We start from the raw sequence: 13,411 nt of genomic DNA on the forward strand, positions 1-13,411 counted from the left end.
GTGGATGTTAAGGATGGCCTTTCTTACAGAGAAGTCCCAACTTTGATCCTTGATCATTAAATTCATAAGATAAGGAATAAATAAGTTTCTTTAGTTAAGGTTCTAAGGAAGAATCATTCCGTAGAGGGAGCTACTTGGGAAGCAGAAGTAGATATGCCATCCCAGTATCCTCATCTTTTCTCTGCAAATTTAGACTCAACTTAAGGTAACAATTTTTCTTAGATTGAATTTTTTTCGTTCCCTATTTTAGTTATGCAACTATTCTATCGCCACAACATGCCTTTAGGAAGTTAGTTCAGCCCATGTAGTATGTATCTTATTTCAGACCTATGTTATTTGATAATGTTTCATCGTATTTGTTTTCAGTATAGTATAAACTCTCGATCTTCAAAGTATCCCAGCTTAAACAGTCTTATTTCGAGGATGAATGGTCCCAAAGGGGAGATTTTGTAATACCCCATAAGATTCTAATCTTGATTCAGTTGTAGCCGCATGCTTAAAGGGGTCCAAGGCTTAAAATTTTCACAAAGTGTTAAGGAGTTAGTCATTTCAAGACCATAAGACTTTTTGAATTTTTATTTTGGCCTTCCCAACCCTGGAAGGTTGGTTTTTAGTTGATTTATGTTTAGAAAGGTTAAAGGTATATCTCGAAAGAGTTTTAGGATTTTGGATGGGCTTCAAAATGTGTTTGGATAGCAGAGATGGAGAGTACTCATGATAGACCCACAGTGCATTGGTCTCTCTCACTATTATAGAGTACGCGATGTGTTAGTCTCTCCTTTGGTGCAAGGAATATAGTGCGTTGGTCTATTCCCCGTGGTAAGGAATGCGACACATAAGTGTAGTACATCCAACTTCTTGATTAAAGAGATCAAGGGGAAATCAAGTCTTTTTCCCTTAACCCAAGTCATTCATAACACGATTGGGGACATTCATAGGGGCATTATTTGCCCCTTTCTCTCAAAATTACTTGTTAGAAACCCTCCTCTTTCCCAAGAACAAACTCCAAGCTCCTTTCCCCAAGAATCCAAGATTTAATCTTTCGTGTTCAAGCAATCTTCAAGAATCTAGTTATTAAGGTATGTTGGGTTTTGAACAAGGTTAATCTTTCATCATTTTACCCAAATGTATGATTTTCAAGTTGAATTTACTTATTTTAAGTTAGGATTCATTCCTAAATCATCTTATTGTTGAAGGTATAACATTATCATATGATCTAAGGAAGTAAAGAGTATAAGAGTTGTACTTATTCATGTTTTCAACTAAAAATATGATGTACAATCTTGAATTTGGTTATTTTGATGAGAAATTGCTATTATCCTGAATTGAATATGTTCCCATGCTGAAATTCATGTATTATAGACATGAATTGAACTATCCAATGTTTTGGGTCTCTGAACTATGACTTCATATGACTACTTTAAGAGTTGTTATCATATTTTTGTGATCATTCCGTGCTGGCGGATTCTGAACACCCGATACCTATGTGTTTACTTGATATTTCAAACTTTTGAAATACTAGTTTATCAGACCAGTATTTCATTACTATGTTGAAGTTCAAGTTGATCCTTGTCAATATAGTACTATGTTATATTGAACCATAAATAATACTAGTGTCATTTAGTTTGGAGTAGGATTTAGCACCAAGAGGGAAGCGCATCCTACTTCCCAGAAACTACGTGCCCCTATAGGATTTCAGTACTCGCCAAAGGGCTTTTCCTCTTTTTCCCAAATTAGGCTCAGTATAGTGATCACTCCAGTTCAGCTTCCACTCCGATGGCATGGATGGAACAACCCTTCTTAGCGTGGGTTAGATGTTAGACTCTATGGTAATATCCATGGTTTATGTTGGTTACATGATAGCTCCCACAGTTTCAATCAGTACAGGCAGTCTATTTCAGTTCAGTTTTACTAGACTAAGTAGCTAATTTTCAGTACTTATTTAGTTAGTTATACAAACTGTATAAGTTATTCAGATATTGACAATGTATTAAAATACTTGGTCTTGCATATTCAGTTTTACATATTCATATAATTAGATTTAGTTTCTGCATGTATTTCTGTTTGTCTTTACCTCACGTACCAGTACATTCAAAGTATTGATCGCATACCTTTCTCTTACCCTATGTTGTCTTATAATATAGGGTTGGATGTATAGTTTCCTGATCATCCTTAGACAACTCAGTAGTTACCCATGGCAGTAATGGTGAGTCCTCATCTATCGAGGACGTGATATGTTATTTTATTCATTTCAGTATTTTATTAAGATTTAGTTAGTTGGAGTTAGTTGGGAGTTTTTCCCATCAACTCCTCATGATTCTTAGAGGCATTCAGATAGTTAGACAGTTGTTCAGTTTTCAGTTATTAAGAGTTGTTTCAAATAGGCAGTTCAGTTTTCCAATGTTTATAAGATATTTTAGACATGTCTTATATATATTTCAGTATTCATATTGACAAATCTTTATTGGTTTATCTTTTTCACATGTTGTTTTACTTCCATTTAATTCAATGCTCATAGCAGGTACTAGACCACGGATTAGTTTAGGGTCAATTGTGGCTTTAAGCACCATGTCGTGTCTAAGGGTAGCCTCAGGTCGTGATACTATATCTTAGAAAATGAAAGAATTAGGGAATATGATATGACAAAGTATCTTCTCATTTCCATGGTAAAGCAAAACAAAAGAGAGGACAACTTTTTTAAAATGGTTGGAAAGAACTCGGAAATGTGATAATGGTGGGATTAGGAAGTAGAAATATATTTTGAGGGGTAATAATATCATTTACCAAGTTAGTGCATGTGTTCAAGGTCATTGTATTACTAATACATAGAAAATGGTGTGTATTACTAAAAACACTTAAATACATAATAGATTATATAACTAATATTTGCATTAGTTATACATAGCCTAAAATATGTACCAAACAAGATACTAATAATACACAATAATTAATGCAAGAATTACTTTTTTCAATACCCTCTACCAAATGACCCCTAAAGGTGTGGCCTTTGTATAAGTCTTTTAGCCATGAAAATTTTGACAATAATTTAAAAGCGTGTTCTTTAGAATTGAAGACAACACATTTTAAATATTGTCAAATCATAAAATAATTTACAACACCTATTTATATATATTGCCATACTTTTTAAGTGTGTGATATCAATAATGATAAAAATAACACTTAACAAGTGTGCTCTAATTTCTGAAATTTCTATTTTCCCTCTGTATATCTACCCCCCCCCCCCTCCCTCCCTCATTTTCTCAAATTTCTAAAAGAACAAAGTGTATGGCCCTAAATTTTATCCACAAGGATTTCACTATTCATCTCAACTCCATGGAGCACCTAATGGTCCTCCAAAAGGGTTTTCTCATTCATTTGTAAGGGTTTCTTATTCATTCATAGTTTTACTTATTTCATTCATAAGAGTTTTTCCGTTGTTCAAAAATTTCATTCATTATTTAGGAATAAAATTGTGATAAAACTTCTTATTTATGAATGGAATTATAGCTGCAAAATTACTTCATAATTTCATTATTAAGGTTTTTCTCATTCTCTAGCTTTGATTTATAGCTTTATCAATTTTTTTTTTTTGTATTTTGCACAAATTCCATGCCACAACAAATTGAGTTTTCTATATTTTTTGCTATCTAATTTTTTGATATTTAACAAACCTCTCAATATTATTTGACAATCTGATATTTATTTTGTTTCAACATTTTGTATATGCACCAAGTTAGATCATAGTTTACACTACTTTATTTTTACTATAGTTGATATAGTATTTTATTTTTTATTTATGTGCTTTTTATTATTTTTTGAAATGGGGCAGTGTGGTCGCCATGAAATCAAGTTCATATTTTTTCTGTCAAATTTCCTTGTATGTAGTGGAGGAAAAACCAATGGGAAAATAAAAGTTAACTAAGGTGGCGACCAAGGAAAATATTGAGTATGAAGTTATCGACAAAGAAGGGAACGAAGATTATGACTTTGTATATTAAGAATCCAACGGGGATGCTAACAGTGATTTACTCACACGGAAACATAATTTATTTGGGGCAAATGTATGAGTTATTCACTGAACTCAGTCACCATCGAATTCAGTCACTATCTCTAGGTAAGGTTGATTTTATATATTTTCTCACGCTCTTTATAGTAGCAATACAATTTTAAATTTAATCAATTAAGATTTTTAGTTGTTGGTTGAGAATGCAGTAGCAATAAGCCTTGCTTTACCAATACAATGTCAATCAAATTTTGTATTAATCTTATTTCTAACCATCAGTCTCTATCCATGGCTATTATTATATTTCTAAACCATAATATGCTTTGTCATGGTTGATTTCATGGCAGATTTGCGTCATGTTTTGTAATGATCATTGTCTTTGTGCCTCTAGTGCTCACAACTCCATTATAATAAGAAGGGTTGCAAACGATCTGGTTTTCTACTTTATTTGTGGTACAATGTTGTAGGTGGTAAGATTTAGAAAAAGGAATAAGAGTTTACTTTTTGTACTTTCTAAGGAAGGTCTATTGATCAACTTGGAAATGCATCTTTTAATGTTCGATTGATTAGTTTAGAAGAATTACGAGTTCAATATATGAAATTTTGATACATGATCCAATGGGTTAGTTTCATTTGGGGAAATTAATATGTTGCAGGTGCAAATGCTGCTACATTTGTGTGTCCTTAATATGTTATTTAGGCTATTTTTTGCTTTCCAAAAAGAGTCTATGGCTTTCTTAATGAAATCCAGTCAAGGATTATGTCTGCTAAACTACTTGATCAAATATCAAAATTATAAGAAGATTCCCTTATTTATGAACATTTGAATGAGACAAGGGGGAGTTATTAAGTCTTCTGGAGAGGGGAAAAAACTCTGTTGTTTTTGACCAAGTAAAGAATCTTATCCAAAAGCTAGTAAATATTATTGAAGAGGGTCAATGTTTAGTTTTTCCATCTGTTGATCTGCATGAGCGTCTAACTACTACCATACAAGAATCAAAGAAATAGCTTGACTTGATTGTCAAGGATGACTAAGACTTTGATCATTACCTAGAAGAGGATGTTCCTGCTGTGGTGATGTGACAGATCTCCAAGTTGTAGAATATAATAATGTTATTGTCCTAGTGATGAAACAACCAAAATTTAGGATGAAATTCAAATTTCTTGATTTTTTAGTGTGTTTTTAACTGATTACTCTAATTATTTTATTTTCATTCTATATGGAACACGTTAAGGCCTACACTTCACTAAAAGATGGTAAACTTTTTGCCATTTGACAATCTATGAGAGGAATATTTTTGTATACTAGGCTATCACAGTGTGGTATGATTTGTTCATTGTTTATGCAAAATTTATGTCATTACACTTTGGTGATATGGCATATCTCGTAATGACTACTTAAGATAGGTTAGTAAATTAACATGCAAACGTCTTGACATAGTGATTAAGAGTCCTTCCTGTAGTTGCAGTTTTTGAGAAAATAGTAACATTAAAATGTTCTATATAAATAAAAAAGATAGTATAATTCTAGAAATGTATTCCATGAACCTTCCGTGAGTATCATAGAACTAAGTAGGCGTTTGGCCATGAAAATTAATATTTTTGAAGTTAGAGTCGGAATTTGAGTTGAAGTTGGAGTTGGAGTAGTTTTTGTCCATGAATATAATTAGAGTTGTTTTTAAATTTTTGTGAGAGATGGAAGATGGGAAAAAGTAAAAACAACTTTTTCTTAGTTTTCACTTTTTCAAATATAACTCTAAATTGTATTTGAAATTCTCATGGACAAACATCAACTTAGGGTTGTATTTGGCATAAAGTGAATTTTTTTCATAAACATGAAAAAAATTTCATGTCCAAACGGGATCTTAGTCTTGGGATTATATTCCAAAAGTTACCATTTCACTTGGTGCAACCTTGAGTTAATGTGGAGTAGATTATCCTGGTCTCCTCTTGACTAAATCCTACCGTTCATGGAGAAAGTTCTTCAAACTAAAGTTCATAATATACTTTTGAAAAATAAAAAAAGATATTATAGTTCACAAGTGCGTTGGTAGTGTAATTTTAATAGCTATTAAGTGTTGTATTCCTAGTAAGTTAAAAATTCCATGGCGAGGGTGCACCTAGATAAACATGAATCTTACTAGCATTTTATATACAGAGTTGACAATGTTCAATATTTTGAACTTATTGAGATTATAGGGAGCTAGGAAAGATTTTATAGTTTCTCCATATGTTTTAACTGAGTGTATTGATGTTTTAATTAGGAAGGAACTAAACCTGGTTTTAGATGTAACAAGGTTTCTCAACTGACAGATATGTCACTTGGAGGATTTTTTGAGTTATAATTCTTTTTATTTAATCACCTTTGTGATGGTACTGATGGCTTTGGAGAATGTTCTATCTATGATAATCCTGTCAACAGTCATGCCAATTTTTTAATAACATTTTATTATTAATTTCCTTAAGAAAAAGTCTGAGGGACTACTTTGTATGATATAATAAATCCTGTAAGATTAATTCGGAGGATATATGACTAAGACTTTTTCGTATAAAATTATTAAGAAGTTCCTTAGATTTTCATTCATAAGATATGCTAAGAACAGTAATGGAAAATATGGAAATCTTTAGTTACACAATAAAACATATTTCATGTAGAGTCCAATACTGATTTACTCTTCTGTACTTTGTTTTGATGTGAGAATATCTGATACAATTGTTTAGAAATTTAATTGGCTCTCTATTTCGATGGTTTTGTGTTAACAGGCATAGTCTCAAAAAATCATTTTCAAGTTTTTGATTTCATCAGGGAATCAAATAGACATAGATAATTTTAATATGTTTCTCGCTTTACATTGGAAAGGATCGAAAGGAAGAAAGCCTGGATTAGTTGCTATTGTAACTTTGGCTTCATCACTGGATTACATATCTTTAAAGTTTGCACTCAAAATTTTCCTACCCCTTGAAGGACATTACTACTACAACTTATCCACTTTTTTCCTGCCCTTCTTATGTGTTGTCTTGGCTTAGTTATTTAATAGTGCTAGTATTACATCCTGCTGGGCAGTGAATCAAGTTATTTTATAATTCTAACATTAGCATAATATTAAATTTTTATTACATAGTTTCGTTAGTATTTTATCTAGATAGGGCAAGGTTGTTTACTATGTGGCTCATGCTAGAGATTTCTATTTTTATTGATAGCTACAAGGATAGCCTATATCTTATCCAAAAAATAATGGATTGTTACAAGGATGGACAGTTTGAAATTTACAGGTTACAGATTAAAAAAATCAATATTCAGTTGTTATTCTGTTAGGCTTACTCACTCTGTGATAATACCTTATTTTGAGTCTCACGTGTCAACCATTTCACCACTAAGTCTTCTTTAAAGTGAATCTTGTTCCATACATATGAAATCTATCTTTGAAGTGGTGTGTAAATTATATATGAAAAAAAAAACTTGAGATGACCCTTAAACTTTATAGAGAAATAACAGCAGAATGGTTTCTGTTGGAAAATGGTAAACCTGGATTTTCAAGAAAAAATTTTAACCCTCTTTCTCTTGATTTCAGGAATGATATTGAGAATTTTGTTCCACATTTTTGTTGATATGGAAACATGACCCATGAATCATCATCTCTACTATCAGCTACTATTCATGAACTTTTACATCGTAAGGTATTTACCTGTTGTTTTCTGATTCCATCTGATATTAGGTTGACTAACATTATTGACTTTTAGATCCACCTTTCTGTGTGTTGATTTATTTTATTTTTTAATTTCATTCAGAATGTATAGGGAAATGTGGGTGATCCAATTTGAAATGGTGGCCACAAGTCCATTTGATACATTGAAGTGAAAGATCAAGACTTTTTGAACAATTATCATGCTTTAAATTACATTTTTTGTGATGGAATTCTTTGTTAGTGAACATCTAAAAATACATTTTATTACATAATACAAGTCATGTTTCTTTTTTGAAGTTATTCCAAATCTATGAATTTGAATTATTATTTTCAAATAAAATTGTCCTTAATTTAGTGCTTGAGATCATCTAAATAGGATAATAATACGCAAAATTAAATTGCGACCTTTAAGGTATAGGCTACACTTTACAAATGTTGCTACCGAGGGAGAAGCAAAGGCCACACTTTCCAAGCGTGGCCTATAAATTTAGAGGCAACACTTGAAAAATGTAGTTGAGGTCATGAAAAGTGTTGCTATATAAAATGCTAAAAGTGTGGCCTTTCTACCTCATAGGCCACGCTTTTTAAGCATAGCTGCTATGACAACATGTAACACCCTATATTTTTGAGTTAGAATTCAAAATGTTGTTTCACTCTAATTCAATGATTTGAAGATGAATATATGTGTCATGATCATTTAACTAGTGTGTAAAGTTCTATCGACGTTAAAAATCTTCATAGGATACTTAAAGCTAAGTTGAGTTAAGAGGTTTTGATTTGACCAAATTTTGGTATTCGATCCTACAAGGATCAACTTTAAATGTACATAAATTCTGAAATTTTGGAGCTTAATACCCACCAAATTATAGATAGTTGTGTCCCATTTCCAATGCATCTGATTTCTCCTTAATCCGATACCTGAGCGGAAAGTTATGAGCATTTTTGTTAGGAACTAGTGAGGGTCCGTGATTTCAGCGTGGCACGGACCTTGTGCTCCACAATAAGAAATGTGTCATGGATCTTACACTCCGTGATAAGCATCATGACATAGAACTTATGCTCTGTGATATGTAACGTTGCATGGACCTTGTTTAGAGACGCCAAAAGCCGCGTTTCTCTTCAGTTTTCAAGGGTAAACAAGTCTTTTAGATCCTAAATGACCCTATAATTGATAAAGTCATATTTTACCTCATTCAATCAGCTAAGCTCATTGATTTATTTCCTATAAAAACTCTCAAGATAACAAGACCCAAACAAGGGCCTAGTTATGTCGGGCATCTCAAGTCTGACCAGGACCAGAGACCGTCCCTAATATCCAACTGTAATCGCCCTGCACCCTATGTCGGATGAATTATGAACACATAACAAGATTAAAAAATATCATTTGAAAGACATTTAATAAATTCCATAACCATAGCCAATCAAATATCCAACCAAATGTCCAACTGCTTTTAACACCATTGTGAATACCAATACTAAAGCTGGTACTAATACCAACACCGCCCATGCCCATAGCTATCTGACAAAGCCTCTATGTAGAATCAATAACATCCAATCGGGACATACCCCTGACCATAGCTAAAACTGAACCAAAGAAATAAAAAAATAAAAGAAGTCCATAACATGAAATGGAGCCTTTCAGAGTATGGAAGCTCACAACTTCAGTCTGACTCAAAGCTATCCTCGAATCCAAGTCATTGAGTAGAAGGAATGGTAGTATGGCTATTTTCTGCATCGCGTGGTGATACAATTCCCAAAGATGGTTAGTGAAGTTAATTCGAGCATGTACTCAGGGATAAGATTACATAATGCCAGTAATTCAAAATCAAAGTAGATAACCATATGCAATCACATAGATACATACATACATACATATATATATAATCATGTGGGGAAAGGGAACCGGGTTTAGCATGCATTTAAAAGCTTAACTTGAGTTGTGTAGCTTGGCTATCCTAAAACTACCCATGGGATTTATGGGTTCAGCTCCCTTTACTAAAAGGGTCCAGTGTTGTTAGCCGCACAATCAGAGAATAGAAACCTGGGATGACTAGTACATCCCCCAAACTATAAAGTGTGATGTAATGCATATGGTCACCAAGACTACCCTCACATCGGCGAATATGAGTTTCCAATGGCGATCACCTGGTCCACCTACCCTCCACGGATTTGATAGTCAACCCCCTTTAAGCCCAGTCAAACCCTTTTCACATAAGCAAACCATTTACCAAGGAGTCTTTTAATTAGGCATTAACCATTAGTATCGTTATACCAAAATTAGAGCTTGCAAATCTATCCTTTTATCTCTTACCAAAACCATTAAACCAAGTTGACTCCCAAGTTTCCAATTGAACCAAAATCATGGCCATCAAGGCCTTTCAAAACCATTTAAAACCAACCAAATCAATTTACGTTCCACTTTCATTTATGCAATGCAAGGATATCAAGAGTAGTCAAACAATGTGACAAAATCATTCTTATTGGCATTATAACAAACAAGTCAAGGGCATACAATTTCTAAAAGAAAAACCAAGTATCAATGGACCATTCCTATGCAACCACATGTTAAACAAAAAATTTTAACATGAAAAATCATAAGTAAAGTATGATAAAACTGATGTCGCCCAAAACTAACCTCCTTAGAAGTATGCTCCGATCGATGCCAAATATACTAACCTAACTAAATTGGGGTCAAACCAAATGGGAAGATGCTGAACAATTGCTTGTTTTGATGTAATTCATGAGTAGTGCAGAAAAGTAAATGGGGGAATTTTGCAACAATTACAAGTAGTAACCTAATCTTGAATGCTCTTGAGTTGTAAACAATAGAAAACGGACACTAGGTTTGTGTTCTCCCTGTCTTCTTAACTCTGTAGATTTCTTATCCTCAACACAACTATTTTGATTCTTTGAATGTAAAGTCTATAAGATATGTATTATCAGCCGTCTTGTGAATGTGAAGATAAATCTCACCCTTTACCGGTTCAATCTCAAGCTGTCACCTTGTTGCTGCTTGTTACGACCTTAGTTCACTATTACCTTTTGAAATAAGTGATAAGATGAGATGGTTGAAATTATAAGGTAGAATTAAATCTCAAATTACTGTCTTAATCTTCTTTTCCCAATCACAAACTCTCTAATGAAGATGTTTTCAAATATAGTCTATCTCAGTCTTTCGCAGCAGTTCTGAGATTAATTATTGCGAAGAAGATTGAGATATATGCATTAACCTTAGAATAGATGAATATCACACTTTGTTTACGTAGCTAATCTGGAAAGGTTCCCACAATCCTAGTTAAGGAGATTAGCCGCTCATCTTCATGCAAGAATCCATGATTATCAATGAAGAAGACATGTAATTAATTGCACAAGAATAAGGTAAATAAACCCCAAAGTCTAGAATTGAATAAAAACCCACAATCTCAAGAATAATTGTAAAGTATATAAAATTATTGTAAGAATATATAACATAATAAAATATAAAACTTAGGGTATTTATAGTATCTCAATATAACACAGAAATCCCAATAAAAATAGGAAAGGTAAAGTTATGTCGGCACTCGGTATGACTCGGTCTTCAACTCGTATAGGCATTATATGAGTCGTACCCTTCTATGATAAGAGTTGGTCTTTTCCAAGTCATTTTCTTCCCTTTTCATTCCAACACTACAATATGCCTGCTTTTCTTTCAATATACAACAAAGTGCATCATATCTAACAAAATATCCTAAGTTCACACATAAATTCACGGTTTTATGCATTGAAAGTTTCGTGTTGCCATGGCATATCATGACACGACACACCTGAGGGCCATGTCGTAATGGGCATCCCAAGTTCAACTAAGACCGGAGACCGCCCCCGTTACCCAACCCAACCTCCAGCTGCCTTTCCTGAGTTGGCTAAATTTCGAGCATATAACAAGATAGTTTAACAGCCACATGAGAACTTTGGGATAGGATAACAATCGTGACCAGCCCAACTGAGTCCAACCATCCCACATTAACCTCCCAACCATACCAAACCATTCTAAAGGCCATAAACTAGGCCATAACCAAATAAATTCCAAAACATAATATAATTAATTTCAAAATAAAATATGATGTAACAACAATACCTATCCCTCCCATTCCAACCCATAATAGTACCACACAACTTTTAACCAAAGAAGTAATAAAATCAGCTGGGACATTCCCCTAACCATGGACAAAAACAATATCGAAAAAAAATCAAAGTGTCTATAAATATCTAGAACATAAAATGGAGCCTTGTGAAAGGATGGAAGCTCACTAATTTAGTTCAAATGTTGATTCCTGAGTCAATCACTATGTAGGAGGAGTAGAACAGTCGGTTCCTGCATAGCCTAGGTATACAACCGCCTGTAGATGGCTTAGTGGGTGAACACTAGCATGATATCAGGGTAAGGATAAAATAATGACATTTATAAAGCTAAGTAAAATAACCCATATGCACACAAACATACATATATATCTAACCATGCTGAGAAAGGGGACCGGGTTTACAATGCCATTAAAACCTTTACCTTGGTTATGTAGCTTTGCAGTCCTAATCCACCCACGGACTATATGGGTTTAGCTTCTTCTGCTGAAAGGGCACCAGTGCATGTAGTCGTACGACCAGGAAAGAAAACTTGGGATGACTAGTACATCCCCCAAAATATAGTGTGACATAATGTACATGGTCACCAATATTAACCTCACATCGGCAATATGAGTTTCCAGTTTTTGTCCCCCCAGGGCCTTCACTTTCCACGACTTTGCTACACATCCTGCCATTATTTCCTAATTAAAACAATTACCTAACAATCAACCAATACATTTACCATTTGTTAACTAAGGCCATTTAGTGGTGGTATCGTCATACCGACCATACTTGCAAGTACTATCCATAGCCAACCATATATAGGTTTAAGGGGACTTTCAAGTGCCCTTCCATTTACCATATTAGACCATTTGGGGGATTCCATATACCCCAAAAGTATAACCATTTAACAATTTACCTTTCCAAGCAATTCAAACCATGCATAATTCCTTTACCAAGTTTTAAAACAAGAAAGAGTCTCATTAAAAGTGCTCAATGCAATGAAAACATTATTATAAGTATTTTGTCAAGCACATTGGGGACATAATATAATCAAAACCAATTCCAATTACCATTAAACCATTACCATGAAATCCAATTATCCAAAACAACCATTAATACATATAAATCATAATTAAAACCATGGAAAACCATAACCAACCATTTAATATCAAAATTCCCAATCATATTTGAAAGCCAAAATCATACAACTAATCAAATCATTTAAACATTCATAAAAACCATTCCATTAGTTAGAATTACAATGAGAGAAGAGAAGATTCCTTAAACCAAGATAATAATGAAAAGGAATCACCAAGACAAGCCCTAAATTAATCCTCTAGTTGAAACCCTAGCTTTCCTTGACCAAAACTTTTTGAGAGATTTATAAAATATTTTAGAAGAGTTTCTAAGTGTTAATGAATGGAATAATAGGTTAAATAACCTCCTAAGTAGGTTAGAAGTCATGGGACCTTATTAGGATAAGTGGGGAAATATCCAGAATATCCCCACTTAAGTTGCACAAAATCCCATCACAAGAGTATGACTGACCCTCATGAGTCCTACCCTCCAATACAATTTGTACCCTCCACTCGTATCCTAGCCTCAAAATTCTTTGTTTTTC

Source organism: Capsicum annuum, chromosome 12 (genome assembly GCF_002878395.1).
Source record: "Capsicum annuum cultivar UCD-10X-F1 chromosome 12, UCD10Xv1.1, whole genome shotgun sequence".
Lineage (NCBI taxonomy): Eukaryota > Viridiplantae > Streptophyta > Magnoliopsida > Solanales > Solanaceae > Capsicum > Capsicum annuum.